Genomic DNA, 16,309 nt, shown 5'->3' on the forward strand with positions numbered 1-16,309 from the left:
GCGGCGTAGACTTCCAGCGTGATAAGAAGCCGTGCGGTTGGGAAATAAAAGGGGAAGTTGGTTTGGTGCGTAGAATAATAGATGCAGGGAAGATATTCCGAATGTGGGGAAGAAAAGAGGACAAAATTTTAGCACAAGAAATCTGTGTGAAGATATGCCGTCGCTCTGCTCTACTGTCTCTATCCCGTCATCACAGTTTAGTTTCATCTTCTCTTCGTTTTGCCCCCACGTCAATGTTTCTTTCGTTAGCATCTGTACCTATGCACCACGTATTATGCCTTATATTTCCAAATGGCAATCTGTAATGGCATCTTGACAGTTATAGTTAAAAAGTGAGTCTTTTCTAATAGACATGTAATGTATCAGATTTAAAAAGATGGTAAAAACATCTATGCATGGACATTTCTCTTGATAACCTAAAGATAAATCTTTTTGAATTATGCAATATCTGAGTCACTTTGAATAACCGTGAAGTATGTGAGGGTATGTATGAGCAGAGTTATTGGAATATTTCTGCCTATTTAAGCTTTAGCTTTAGCTTTAGCTCCCAAACAGGTAGTTAGCTTGACAAATAATTCCTCTATCTCGATTACTGTGTGCTGTCCTGTTTGTTCCTTCACTAATAGAAGTTATAAAAAGCTATAAACTTCAGCTACTTGGCTCCAGATGTTGAAGTTAATGGCTGGTCAGAAAGCAGCCAAGACTAAAGTTGACTTGTTCATCGAAAAACGACACATTCTCAAAAAAAAAACAAAAAAAACATCGTAGCCAGAAGCCAAACCAGTCAAACCAGGACTGATTCATGTGAAACATAACAGAATGTTTTGCTGTTCAGCTAAACATAATTAAAACTCTATTTTTAAACATTGATTGAATTAATTCTTCACCCCGACTCACTAACAGCTTCCCCAAATGTCCCTAACTTAGTAAAAACTGCCACTGACTTTTCCTGGCAGGAAATTTGTTGTGAAATCAGACAAATATTGCATAGTGTGCTCCCAGAATAAATATTGGTTGGATGTTTACATTTAACTTTAAGTCTCATTCTGATTGGGTGAAGGTTTGAAGGTACAAAGTTGCAATCCACCCAGAAAAAGCGTACAGTCCTCACCTTTAAACTAAAAAAGAAACAGGAGAATTTGGGGGTTTTGGTAGATGATAAAATACACTGATTGCAAGATAAATTCGTACTATCATACAGTCTGAAATCACATTAAAAAAGTTCAGATTGAGTACCGTCTGAAACAAAAAATGAAACTATGTCAAAAACTATATTGCAGCTTACAGACAAAAGAAAATGTAATTTTATATTTATACTTAATTATTCTGTTTTCACAACATTTTTCTACGCAGGAAGATCAGCGTTAACACGCCGCCTCCTTCTTCTATTTCCAGAGTAAATATCTTTCTGTCTAAATAACCATGCGGTGTAAATGTGATGACACATAAAGCAAAATGAAGTTTTTGAAGTTGGAGTAGCTACTGTCAAATTCAGGATATTCTGTACTTGTATAAATATCCCTACAGTGTATCTAAATGTAATTCAATAGGTAGGAAAATAACAATAATAAATCAAGACTAAATATTAGGTTTGATTCCCCCACCATTTACTGCACGTCTTTCCCTTCTTCCAGTCCAACTACTAATTAATAAAAGCTAAACTTAAATAGAAATAATAAAAAAGAGAGGAAATAAATGAGATCAAGCTGACACAGACAGGCATGTGAATAATCACTGAACTATAAATTATGGATTAATACAAAACGCATTGTGCAGCATCCCAAAGTAAACAGCCAGCTTATGGTGGAGGTGATACAGCGTCACTCGCTGAAATAGTCAAAACAAGAACTGAGTGCACACTAAAGCAAAAAATAAATAAAGGTTTTTATTTCATCTTGAAAGTAGAAGTTTTTAAAAACTAGGAGCAAGTTGAGTTTGGGACAATACATCAGTGCTAGAAATAAACGCGTTTAGTCCCACAGCTCAGACTACCTCTCCTCACATGGCCTGCGGTAAATGAAAAGATATAAAACGGCATACCTGATATGTTATTTTTTTCTTAATCATTACTACATTTTTTGTTGTTGTTGTTTTAGCATGTATTCTCCTCCTTCTCGCCATGAAATTTTACTTCCCACTCCCCACACTTTTATGGCCATTGCTTAGAGCACGACATGGAAATCCATTATGCTCACAGGCATTTCCATTCCATCTGCTGATGAATAGTAAACGGTGCTGGTAATTACAGGGGGCTTTGCAGAGTGTGATTGCTGCGCAACAAGGGTCAGCAAGAGCAAGGTTTAAGGTTCTTGATATTTGCTAGAGAAATAAATATAACTAAGAGGTGTGACCATTTCCATGAGATTAACAAAGATCAGGCCTGCATTTTAAAGTTAGAGTTAGCCCTGGAGAGTTGAGACAATTACACATCTGTGGGAGTGGGAGACATGGGGGAAAAAAAGAGAATAGTTCAACTTTGTTAAAGTGAAATGTGTTCCTCCTAGTTTAACCAAAACTAGCAGTAACCGCTGCGTGACCAAATGTTTGGCAAATGAAGCAAATTGCCTCGCAGCATACAAAATAGCTTAGTGGTGATATAATATTCAGCTCACCCCATGTCCTGCACTAAAAGGAAGCCCTTATTACTTCAGGAGTTACATTATTCCCTCAACTTAAATGACACTTACAACTGCTTTTGCAAATTCTGCCTTGCCATCAGTGGAGGGACTTGTTAGAGCTGTGCCACGGCAGACAATAGGGGAGAGCATCATCCACAGTGAAATCACCATTTTAACATAAAGTGCAAGTGGATGCCCCTCTTAACAGCAACGGTGGAAACATCAAAAATTGAACTTAAGGATTTGTTATTTAAATTGCGCAAATTTCTCGATGGAGCGAGAAGACAAGTCCTCATCCTGCCTCTTCACATGTGCAATTTAAATCAGCAGCTGCCAGTTCCGACTCTCGACGTGCAATCAGATGTGCTGAGGGGTCATGAAATATTTTCAGCACAAACTTGTCCATTTAAATATGAATAATACACAGGGAGCGCGTTGTAATTATCGCCCTCAATTATACAAGATATCTGCATTTATGGATTTTCTTGTGAAAACCCGAAAGGGAAGAATTAAAAATTGGAGGAGGTGGCAAAGGCAGGAGCACGGTGAGCGTTGGACTGTCATTTCGCTTTACAGCTCGGTTTTAATCAATATCAATTAATTATCACGGGTACTCCAAGCTGATAAATGCCTTTCATCTATCACTACACAGATCAATGACCTCACTGTTGCTCTGCTTACATTTATTTTATCATGCGGCTCGATCAATTTAAAAGACGGTGCGGACAATTTACGCGGAAGATGTATGATGAAGGAGGATCGATATTATAAGCAGTGAATGTGAAGAATCCACGGTAAAGAATTAGAAAACGATGGCTGGAACATCCCGTCTGGTCAGCCATACATCACCGCCAAACTTCGGACTTCGGAAAGTCAGTTGGACAGCTTGTGAAGTTTAGAAGTTAATCTTTGCACATTGGCCGTGTTTTCCTGTCTCACAGGAGCTGGAGTTCGTGTCTCGTGTGGAGTCATTTTGCACATCAGCATGCAAAGACCTCTGGTGTCATGCAGCTAAGAACCCGGCGACCTGCCGGTGATGGTATCTAACCCTCTGGGTCACCATCTACTGGCCTAGTGTGACAGGCGGCGCCTCGCCTTGACACTTTACTGTTGACCTCTGATGTTTTATCTGAGAGCTTGGTTTCTAGAGATGTGGCATAAATCTTTAACCTCATCTAACATTAAAGCTTCACATGGATTTGAGGTGAAGCAGGAGAGTGAAAGGTGTTTGGATTAAGGTTGGGTTGACATCCCAATAAAACAAAATGAGAATATAAAATGTAACAGGTAAAGCTGAGGTTAAAGTACTCAATTAGATGCATTAACTTTCAATTTTTTTAATTTTCCATCAGTGTGCATGATTTATTAAGGACACTCTGATCAAGGTTTTTGATGAAGTCAGCACACTTTATTTAAATAGCATAACATGGTTTACATCAAATCAAAATCAAAGCAACATTATTTATAAGGCACATAAACGGTACAGCTGACCAATGCAGTAAACACCCTAAAATATTAAAGGAAAACCGTTTAAAGGAAGGTGTAAATTAGGGACAGAGAGCAGCGTCTGTTGCTTAAAAACATTCGGGTCTCATTTTTGTTCTTTACAGATGACATGATTCTGTTCGTGTCTGTAGGTGATGACCCTCTGCATGGACTGGAGCAATTCGCAGCCAAGAGTGAAGCGACCTGAATGAGAGTCGGCTCCCTCTAGGTTGGAGGAGTCTTGGTGTCTCGGTAACAGGTGGTGGTAGGACAGAAAGGGATATGAACAGACAGAGTGGGGCCTCGTCTGCAGTAACAAGGGCGACGATCCGGTCCGATGTGGAGAAGAACGAGCAGAACCAAAAAGCAAACCTCTCTAAGTGTTCCAGCTCTCATACAAGTTCTTGGCATTTGAATTGTGACTGAAAGAACAAGATTCTGAGCAGATAAAGGTGAATAGTTTATCCTCAAATGTTTCTCTGGTATGTAGTTTATTTCTTATTTTATTGGAAGCTGATTGAATTTCATTCAGCTGTGAATCGCTGTTCTTACGCCGGACTACTTACAGTCTGATCTACACAGCATCTCAGAGCCTGCAGAGGAATTTAGACTGAGACGGAGGAAACGTGCATCCAGAAGTAAAGTTGAATGATTTACATCATCACATAGTTGCATATTAAAGTGTCCCAGTCAAAGTTCAGGCCTAAACCAAACTGAGAATCTGTGACATGAAAATGAACGTTCAGAATGTTCTCCATTCAATCTGACTAAGATTGAGGTGTCATGTAAAGAAGATAAAAGCATTTTCTGTCTTGAGGCAAGTATTATTTTTCATATTTAATTTTAAACGTCGTGGCAAAGGCTGTGATTAATTATATTGATGCGATTTCTTGGTTCTCTATTTTTAATACATTTGTAAGACCCTTAAAAACTTTTTTCCCACATTGTCATGATGGGGGTATTTGTAATATTATACAATTTGGAAAAAGGGTGTAACATAAAAATGTGAAACAAGTGAAGCACTCATTAGTTTCCAGGTGTACTAAAATTTGATTATGACGCCTGTCGGTATTACTTTTATGATTTTTTTTTTCTTATCAAATTCACTTTTATTTCAAAATGGTTTAAGACACATTGATATGGAGATGCAAATTGTGATATTTATAATAACCTTCCCTACTGTTAGTTTCCTAATTCTTCAAGTCGTCAGAAAAAAAAAAGAGAGACTTTCAGTTGTATATTTTAATAAATGTCATTACGCCTGAAGCGGTTTGAAGTTACCAATTTGCTTTTAATGTCAAGAACAAGGTTGTCTCTACACATTCGAGCCAGGAAGCGTTGAGGTCACTTCAGATATTTACTTCATGTGGACTTAATGGATTTCTCACAATAGTCTAATTACCATAATTATACGAGTTACGATAGAAACCTCAACTAAAGGTTTGATTTGTATTGTTTTAACTCCTTGGCAGTTTTAATTGCTGTGATATGCGATAAAAAAATGACTGCTGGCATTTTAGGAACCACATGGTCAGCCGGCTTTTCAAAGTATGTTTGTATTTAATGCAGCTGAACCCCAGAAAATGCAAATATTTTTTCTCTCTCTCTCTTCAAAGGCGCAAATAAGTTACAAACAACTTGATTAATCTGAGGAATTAAAAGTTTGTAAATATTTAGCGCGAAAAAATTAAAATCAGAGCCATTTTGTGGTCAGTTTTAAAAATTAGTCTTTTTTTTATGTTTTGTTGCTCATATAACCCTGACCATGAAGGCACCGAGCTTTCACTTGTATATCCTCTGAAAGAAGTAAAAAAAAAAAAAAAAACTGATTGAGTGAACAGAGTTTCCGATTAATAACCTTTTTAATGAAAAAGCAGTAAGTCATTGAAGTGGTTAAATTGAAAATATATCTCACACGGAGTGTTATAATTGCCAGAGTTTCATAACTTTCAGCAGACGGACCTTGTTGTTCCCAGGCGTTTCCTCCACTTTCAGGACTTTCTGTTGGGTTTCAACTCATTTTTCTGCCTCTGAGCCCACAGAGGACACGACTTCCATCCACACATCGAAGGCGGCAGGTCTCAATCGGTCATGGTGGCTGGCCTTCTGGCCCCGACACATCCTTCACTATTGCAGAGCTATCGATCGCTTAATTACACAACGTAGGTCAAATTTCCCATGACAGATGATAATGTGAAAAACAAGGCTGGAAACAATATAGAAGGGAGGCAAAATAATAATAATAATAAAAACTTGCATAGCTGAGGAACATTGGAAAAGCCTGTTGGATCACCAGGCTGATTTATTCATATATTTTGGCAAAAGTATTTTGAGGTTAAGTTTACGTAAAAAGTATGAAAATGCTCCTCCAGAATATTAATGAATAAAGTTGGTAGAATTTCCCAAAAACACAAAAGCCTTCAGAGATTGCAACTTTTTTTAAAGTTACTTCTCTACAACCTTGAATCTCTACTTAGCTGTTTGACATTTAGGCTATATTACACAGTAACAATATTTTTCATTAAAGATACAAAAAAAAAGAAAAAAAGAAATTGACAAGAACACTTTGCTATTTTAAAATGAACATTTAATTAATTCTGTCTGAGCTTTTGGCATCTAAAAGTGATGTCGAGAGCACAGCCTGACACGGCTCAAAAAAAAGCCGCGTCAGGGATTTGTAGCTTCTCTACAGGACAAAATGTCTCCGCAGATTGCAGCAAAAGTTGCTATTTGCTAAAAAAAACAATAAACCTAATGCACTGTCAAAACATTGAATGCAGTGATTTATATTTGTGCAATGATTTATAGTATTTCAGACGGATACAATTTCTAAGTACTTTGAGACCTAACTATGAGGTGATAAACCGGCGAGAAGAGCAAAAAAAAAATGTTTTAGCAAGTCTTTTTTTTAGTCCTTTATTTAACCAGGTAAACCCCATTGAGATCCAGATCTCATTTTCAAGGGGGACCTGGGCAGAAGTCTGAAGTCTAACAAGTCTTAAATTATTCCATTAAATAATCTTAAATTATTCCATTAAATAATCTTAAATTATTCCATTAACAAGAGAGAAATCACTAGATTTAACCCTTGTTGGGTTTTTTTTTCTCTAACTGCACCACTCTTCTCTTTGCCCACTGGATGGTCTATTAAATCATAGTCATGTGGGGAGCAAGCGTTTAGGCGCCCCCTAATTGCCATGGGAGATGTCTTGTAACCTGTAGAACCATACTGTCATCTTTATTCATGCATTTTTTTTTCATGATCTATAAAAATGAGTCAAAATCAAAACAAACACATAAAGCCAATACAGAGATCATTATAAATACCTGTGGTAAAAAGGTCTGTTCGCTGTCAAAACATGTAATTAGCACATGCTGTGATACCATCCAGACAAAGATACGGCACAGTTTTCTTTTTAAAGGAGACGTGCAACTTGGAACGCCATCATCAGTGTGAACTTCTGATTCCTGTATGATTGTCAGAAAACATGTCGGCATTCAGAAGCTTCAAAAATGTTTTGACAAAATATCTTGTGTAGGTAAAAACTCGAGGTTGAACGCCGAATTGACCTGAAATGTCGACTACTGAGTAGATTCAGTTTATGAAAAAAAAAAAATGTTAGGACACAAAATATTCCAATCTAATCAATAGTGAGGGGATTTGGATGGCAGTGATACCATGTAATGCTGCTATGCGTCTCATCACAAGCTTATTGTTACATCCTCACTGTGGCCTTATCAGAAAGTGCTTCCTCATCTGTTGGACCCAAACGATCTGAGATGACACAAATTTCTGTTCGCTCGTCATAATGAACTCTACAACTGCACGGTTACTTCCTGTCCGTGTTATTTATGTGTTGGATTTTTTATTTTTTTTTTATATGAGCCGAGTCCCCTTCTGCCCTCTCTCTCTCTCTCTGGGTGGCGCGGCCATCCGTCAGGCGAGCTGCGGCTCTCCGCTCTGACTCGCCTGCGCTCGCCCACGTCCTTCAGATGACCTTGCCGCTCCACAGTGCCCTCTTTCTCCGTGCCGCTAACCTCTTCGTACCCACCCACCCCACCCACGGGGCTGTGCAAAATACACACCACATACACACACTGTCATCCTGCAAATCAATAGTCCGTCAGGCTGCAGGTCAACAGCAGGGAATTTACTGAGCATGCCCAATCACGTGGAGAGGCCCTCTGAGAAAATCCATTGGGTTGGTCACACATACGCTGGGATGTGGGGGAGTTTTCAGCGAGGAGTGGGGTGCGTGTAGTAAACGTGGTATTCCGATGACGCCCTGCACGATTGGGGATGTTTGATCCGGCAGGAGCCTGAACCTATAGAGGTAACACTTGTATCCTCCTCGCCCTCCTCCGCCTCGCTGCTGAAGAGGAGCACCTATGACCCTGCAAGTTTGCCTCTGCCCACATTAAATGCAGAAATAATCCAAGCACGAGGCTTCAAAGCAACCTCTGTTTTATTTGTGATCACATCCTGTATTCTGAGTTATTAGTTTGGGCTTCAAATCGTAATAACGCTGGAGATGTGTGGCCGTTTTCCACATGTGCATGTGTGGGATTTACGGCATAAAAATTCCCTCGTATTTACATGACGGAACATGAGTCTACATTTCACCACAGCTCTGAGTCTCGACCTGCATCTGTATAAAGGATGACCAACGAGATAAAATATTTAAAAAAGCAGTGTGAGGCATCATCTTTGCTCTGTCGGTACCACTCCATTCCACTCATCAGTCCCCAGGGCCAGAGCCGGAGCAGCGGGATCAAAAGTAAAATCATAGCGGAGAGCTGTATCCAATCATGTCAGTCAAATAGGTCTCTCCCTACACTGTAGTCTGGCAACGTCCGGGGCTGAGGGCGCTGATCTCTATCAACGAGGATAAATTCAGTCAGGCCTCTGAAACGTGTGGCGGTGGACCTCAAGTGATTTAAATCATTAAAATGAGGCCAGCTGCATCATGCACGCACGGCGGCGGGGGTGGGGGGGACAGGCTGGTGCAGAGAGAAGAGTGCCATCATCTGGCCCCTGCTGATACATCCTTCCTGCTGCACAGCACCTGAGAGCGGAGAGATGCAGCAGCAGATCTATGTCTGCTGGACTCAGTGTCGGTATTTGTATGCGAACGCTCTCGTCTTAAAGGTACGACGCGCAATACGCAGCAAGGTCCGGTCTATGAAATCGGCAGAAAAGGACAACTGTGAAGGTGTGTCAATGTGTGTAAAATGTCTTGAGGAGAAAAGGCACGCACGCTGACGGTAGTGAAGCAATAATAACATATCAACGGTACCTTTTTTCTTTCTTTCTTTCTCTTTCTAAATGACAGAGCAGTGTCTGTCTGCAATCATTATTCAGGCCTCAGAGCAGCTGATGGTGTGTTTGTGTGCCTCGTCGTATAATAGCAGGGTTGCAGGCGTGTGTTTGTGTTCATTCAGCTTATTGTTAAAAGGTTGAGGGGTGCAGATTTACCTTTAATTGAAAAAAAAAATCGTTACAACTCCCGTACACTCGTGTGCTTTCAAAAGGAGGGAGAAATTAATCGACTCAGGTTGGTGTTCAACGTGGAGGTTTCTTGAGCATTTGAACTTGCAAATGTCTCTGTCACACAACAAACACAGCTTCTAGCAGAAACACTCGAGGAAGACGCTGTTCAATTTGAGAATAGGGCAGAAAAAAAATCGCTAGTCAATCGCAGGAGATTATTTAGTTAAAAAAAAATAAAACAACTCCAAGAGGGTCCACAGGAAATCTTTTCCACTCATGGACATAAACTGAATAATATCTTCCTTTGAACACAAACATAACAGCCACATTTGAACATAGGTGTGAGGTAATATAATGTTGTTTTATCTGTTCATTGCTGTGTCTAAAATTAACATTTTTGTATCCACAGCAGAGCGGAATGTCCAATTCTTCTTCCAGCACAGAATGGGGTTTCTCCCCTTGACTTGGATTGTCTCAAGTCGATTTTTGACCGGGCCAATCAGTGAACAGATGAAGTTGTGAACAATAATGTTGAGTTTCTGCGCTGTTTCAGAATTGTAGTCTGTCTGTAGTTTTAGCAATAGCAGCGGAGGAAGCGAATGAAGCTCTTCAGTCCATGTCGGCCAGATATTTCATTAACATTACCAGCCGCCCCGTTCAGACCGCCACTTCTCTCTTCGCAGTGCATGATGGTTGTTTACAGTGCAGGCAATTTCCTGTATTACCGGCACATTGCAAACGTCACGGTAAACATTAGCAATTGGGTAAAATTTAAAACTTCAACACGGTCCACGTCTCCAGGAAGCAATCGTTTCTCAACAGCGGAGAGCCATTCCCATTCACAGGTGGACTATACGTTGTGCTGCTGTAAAACCATATGCTCCACTGATACAGTTTATGCTCAGTCTTTTTACATTTTCCTGTTATTAAATCAGAAAAAGTGAGGAAAGCGAAGCCTCTAGTAATTTAGATATTGTTCTGTTTTCGTTGTTGTTGTTTCCTGTGACCTCCTAAATGAATCGCTGATTCGTCTCGGAGTAATTTTGCTCAGCTCCTGGGAATCTTCCCCACTGATCCATATTTTCTGCATCCATGGATAATGGCTTCCACTGTGGTTCTCAAAGCCTTATGACTTTATATCTTCCTCTCCAAATTAATTGATACGAATGATTTGACTTCCAATGGATTAAAGTAATTAAATTGTTAGATGATGTGCAAATACTTTTTCACAGCACTCCATCTGTTATAAATAATTCTTTCCAGCTTGCACTCATTTCACCGTTGTGATTTTTCCCACCTTTGTTCCTTATAATCCCGTAAAACACTCTGATCTCTCTTGTGAGTCGCAAATGAACTTTCCTTGCCTTGAAATATGAAGAGTGACATTTATTTAACAGTGTTGTTTCCTCTTAACTCTGATTGGAGCAACTTATTTCTCACTTACTGGTTGCAGATTTATTTTTTGCCTTACTTTTTTTGTTTTTTTTTTTTTTCTATTTCTGTTTTTCTGTTTCTGTTTAGTTTGTGCAGCTGCAACAATCCACATTTGCTCCGGGATCAGTACAGTGTTCTGATTCCTACATCTATTTTTCTTTCCTATTTTTTTATTTAACTCCTTTTACATTTCTCTGTTTCATAAATTCTCTTTGTAAATTATTGAGCAAATCTGCCTTCCACTGTAACAAACCGCCTCCCTTTGTATCTCCATTAAGCCGTTGTAACACAAACAGGTGTTATCTGCGGCGCAGACTACAAAAACTCACACAAAAGCATGTCGGTCAATCAGCAATCACTGGCTTTTTTTTTTTTCAGCATAAACATGCCTGTTATACCCGCCAAGTTGTGTCAGTGTAAACAGCCCAGAACAATACACTCTGCATTTCCAGCTGCAGCAGCTCCCCCTGATTGGTTTGATCGATCGTCGGAGGCATTTGATGTTATAGGAGGCGAGGCGAGGAATATTGATTGGAGGATAATCAGAGTCGAGCTGGCTCGGGTCCTCTTCAATAATTCAAGCAAAGGATTTGGGTGAGATTCCCTCAGATCGGAGGTGTGATGTACATTTCATAGCCTGAGAGCTGGGGAGCTGCAGTGAAGCAGGGCGTGTGTGTGTGTGTGTGTGTGTGTGTGTGTGTGTGTGTGTGTGTGTGTGTGTGTGGAGTTTAGGGCCTTGAGGGGTGGAGATGGAGGTCACATGAGCTCAAACATGAGATACTGTTCAACCAATAAGACGCAGCAGAATTGCAGTCGTCCCAATGTTAGGAATATGAAGAAAAAAAAACTGCTCCATAATTTGCATATAATGTCACGTACGTATATGTGCTTCTTTTTGTGTGTATAATTGGCCACTTTTTCTCTTCTTCTGTGGCTTTTTGTGCTGCCTCACCCAGAGGAGCTTACACTGTAGTCCAAGCATTGATTTTCCTTTTAACACATTTCAGCTTTCTGTCTATGACTGAGCCAGTTTTACTGGCTCTACCGTTGCTGTGAAACACTTACATATTTCACCCTTTCTTTTTCTTTCTCTCTGCAGTAATTTTAAATAAAGATTGTGAACGATGATAGATTTCTTTGTAAAATTTTGTAGAAAATGCACCAGAATCCATGCAGTTTTACTTGACCATCTGGGTTGGAAAGTTAAAAAATATATATATTTTTTTTTTATTAGAGAATATGTCATAACTGCGTGCTGCGTGGTTTAGCCAATTTTAAAACACTCTCCGGTGTGGCGGTTGTTACCGAGTGAAGTGAACAATTTTCAGAGTCGGCAAAGTTGTAAAAAGGTATTCTGAAGGAAATTTTATTTGCTTATCTCTATAAATGCATAAAGAACCAAAAAATAAATAAACTGTGCTTTGGATCCTTGATATAATATGCATATAAATAACATGTTTGCATTACAAACAAAACAGTTTTCTATTCACAAAAGGCGGAGCATGTTAAGTAGTTTTTTTTTATAGTGTAAATTTCTTACTGAATAATACATTTACACCTATTTTTCTGCAAAAACCTTGACAATCTATGTAAATGAAATGCTAAATCTTCTAACGTCGATCTGTGCACATCGATGCCGCGCGGTGTCCACAGAATGTATGTGGAGCTATTGAACAATGGGCTACAAAATAAGAAGTGCATGTTTTCACAGCAGCAAAATTAATTAGTATACAAAACAGAGGATTGTAGGAGGTGTGTTAAAAATCCAAGCCAAGAGACTTCACAAAGAACAGACGTGATTTATAGAAAAGGTTTCAGGAGGAGGTGAAAAACGCCCACGCAGAACTTTGTGACCTCCCTCCCCCCCCTCCACAGACGAATGTATCACCTTCTGCTAATCATTCTGTTGATCATACCACTTCACTGTGAAAATGGGTTTCGAATGTGCCTTGGGTAGCCATCGTCCACAGATGCTCTTCGCATTCCACTGACCTGTCCTTCGGATGCACACGCTTCTAGTCACTCACGTCTACAATATGGCTGCTGTGGCTGTGCTGCCTCTGCAAAAAAAGGTCACTCGGGGGGGTTCTGCCGCCATAAAGAGCGGTTTTCTGCCCGACGCTTATCTCCTAATCACAGCAATTATCACGGTTTGTTTGTTTGTTTGCTCACTGGACTGGTGCATTAGAGTGTTTGTATCCTGCTGACCGCTGCAGACATGTCAGCAGGCGTCTGGGGAGGGACATTGCAGCTGGAGGGCATTCTCACTGCAGATGTATACTATCTTGCCTTCAGTAGATAGATAGATGGAAAGATAGTTAATATATATACAGTGGCGTAGCAAATACACTTTATCAGATAATCACCAGCTTTAATGTCTACAGTCGTGGTTTTATTTGACAGACAAAATGAAGTTGTGTATAAGGAAAAAAACCCTACGTGGTTTTCAAATTCTGTTAGATAAAAAAAATTCTGTTAGATAAAAAAAAAATAAAATAAAAGTAGCCTGCTTTTGTAATTGTCCCCCTTTACTCAATTCCCTAAAATGAAAACCATAAGTCCAGCTGCAACCAGACATGTGGAAGAAGGGTCTTTGGTCTTTGTGGCATAAATGCTGAACATTGTGTGTGTCAGAAAGCACATCACTCTAAACACATTGCCCCTATGGTGAAACAAGGTGGTGGGAGCAGAATGCTGTGGGTTGCTTGGAAACTGGACAGGCGGAAAGAAAATCCTGAAAAATTGTAAAAGAAAAACTTTAAAGGTTGAAAAGATGTTGGAACTGAGTCAGAGATTCACTTTCCTGCTGCACAACAACCCTAAGCCTTCAGCCAGAGCTACAATATCATGGAGTGGTGTAGAAAAAAAACACATTCATGTATTAAAATGACCCAATCAGAGTTCAGATCTCAGTCCAGTTAAGAATCTTAAATATTGATGTTCACAGATGCTCTCCCTTCAATCCGGCTACGGCTTATATATTCTGCTATCGCCTTTTTAGATTATCCTAAAAATAACACTGACTAATTTTTATCCATCTGTGTTTCTCTGGCATCTAAGCCTTCTCCTGCTCCTCAGCCCCACTGCCTTTGTCTCCTTCCCCACATCCAGCCCAGGCACCTCTAGAGAGGAGACAAACGTCTCTTGCGAGCTTTTCTGTCACCTCTTACCAAGAATCATTCCTGCATGCACAGTCTAATTATCCCACGGCTTCTACAGCGCTGCTGCTGCTGCTGCTGCTGCTCTACAGCCGTCTCCAGCGCCAGCGGGTGTAAAAGCAGGGCTTTCTCTCGCTTATTCGTTGTTAGAGCACGAGATCTACCTGGCTAATTATAGCCCCTCGCTGCTGAAACAGGCACGGACTCACCAGGATCATGGAGCACGCGATGAAGGGGGATGGGGGGTAAGGAAGGAGTTTATTGTTAGATATTTAAAAGCCAGATTTCTGCTTTAATCCATCTTTGTTTGTTTTTAGTCAGGACTGGAAATGTGGGATGATATTTGAGTCTGAACTATTTCACTGTTGCTCTAACTGAAGGTTTTTTATTTCCTAGATCGACAGTATTATACTAACATTACTCCAGCCTACACGGCTAGGTTCAACACAGATTGACCTTGATATGGAAACTGTAGGTGAGCTCCACACACCCCTACACACACACACACACACACTAAATGACTGTGACCCAGCATCTCTTCTTTCCATCATCTCCAGCTCTTCTCCCGCCCCCCTTCTTCCATCATCATAATGGTTCTCTGAGAAGAACCTCGACGGTTTCATGCTGCATCATTCACACACACCGTGCAGTTCTGCTCCTCGTTGTCGTCCTTCCCCCTCACTCATCCTCCTGCCCTTTTATTCCTCCGAAGTCCTTGATTCACGTATATTCTCCTGAAGAGCTCCTATACGTCAGGCCGGCAGCAAGGGAGACAAAGACAGGCCGCAGTTAATTACCTATCATTTAGAGCAGATGGCTGCAGACGATATGTAAATGTGTGTGTTTGTCTGCAAGTGTGTGCTTATGCGATTGTTTGTATGACTGCATATGTGTTTTCAGATTTGCTTAGCAAAAACCATTAAAATGGTGTGAAGAAGTTTTGCAATTAAAATGATGATGCGGATTGTTTTGCTCCATCAAGACGCGTTAATGACTGAAATCATAATTACGGGTTTTTGTTTTAAGGTTCCTGCATGTTCATTTGTGCTCAGCAGTCTGTTTACTTATGAAGAATAAAACCACAACGTGTGTTTTTATTCAATTTAAAAGAGCCCTGTTCGTGTACGTAAAAAAAAAAACAAAAAAAAAAACAAGAATTTGGATTTAAGCTGTCACAACAAAGCAACTTGAATCTAGGCCATGTGAGTCAGCGGAGAGATTCGCACTTTGGTCTTTGACATGCTCAAGACAGAGACAACAGAAATGTTTTCTACGGTGCGAAACATGCAGAAGTTACAACGCCTTTCCACATTCGTTGGCATCAGTTCTAAAAACGTGAAAAAAGCCTCCAAATTAATTCATATCTAATATCACTAGCCTTATCTCGTGGAAAAACCAAACGATTAATTTGAGTAGATTTCTTTTTTGTGATAAGAAATAACTGGGACTTTTTATGTTTTAACTTACCCGTATCACAATCAGAATCAGGTTTATTAAAATGAGACACTGACAAGGGATTTTTCTGGTAACTTGGGAAACAAATATATAGAACAACAGACACAGGAAAGATAAACCACACAAAAACCTTGTGTCTCAATTGCTCACTTTTTTTTTTTTGGATAAATCAATTCTGTTTTATTTTATTTACTTTTTTTGCTACAAATTGTGTGTAGAAGCGAGAGGATGTTTTTATTTCCTCTCCAACAGAAACGAAATATGCATGAGTAAAACTGATGTGCTTTTTTCTGCATAGTGTCCAGAAAAGCCTTTCACCTCCATAAGCAAACTCTTGCACACTTATTGATTCGTTTAAAATGTACATTTTGAAATGCTTGGATCGTCTAGGAATTTTGGTTTCCCTGCGGAAGAAAATATATAAAGGTTTATATATTTACTAACTCTTTATCTAACTTGGCGATCTATTGAGAACAGATTCGTATTTACATAAGGACCCATTTCTTTTAGCCACTCTTCAAAATGGGAAAAACAACAGAAGATTTCATTCAGCTAAGGTAAGATGCATTCTGATCTTCAGACGTCACAAAACGTCCCTAGGTGGGTTTATTTCACTTGCCAAATGAAAAATAAAAACAGCTTAAAACAGCTGGAACTGACTGACAACA

General features: G+C 39.7%; 1 long non-coding RNA gene across 1 annotated transcript in view; it reads left to right on the forward strand.

Moving 5' to 3' along the window:
• Positions 1–15,160, forward strand: part of LOC103139722 (uncharacterized) — a 62,729-nt gene extending 47,569 nt beyond the window's left edge. Inside the window, exons 3-4 of the long non-coding RNA XR_476437.2 lie at positions 14,583–14,661; positions 14,744–15,160. This is a non-coding gene — a long non-coding RNA (uncharacterized LOC103139722). The remainder of the gene's footprint in view (positions 1–14,582; positions 14,662–14,743) is intronic.
• The last annotated feature ends 1,149 nt before the right edge of the window (positions 15,161–16,309 follow it).

Source organism: Poecilia formosa, unplaced genomic scaffold (genome assembly GCF_000485575.1).
Source record: "Poecilia formosa unplaced genomic scaffold, Poecilia_formosa-5.1.2 Scaffold64, whole genome shotgun sequence".
NCBI classification, from domain to species: domain Eukaryota; kingdom Metazoa; phylum Chordata; class Actinopteri; order Cyprinodontiformes; family Poeciliidae; genus Poecilia; species Poecilia formosa.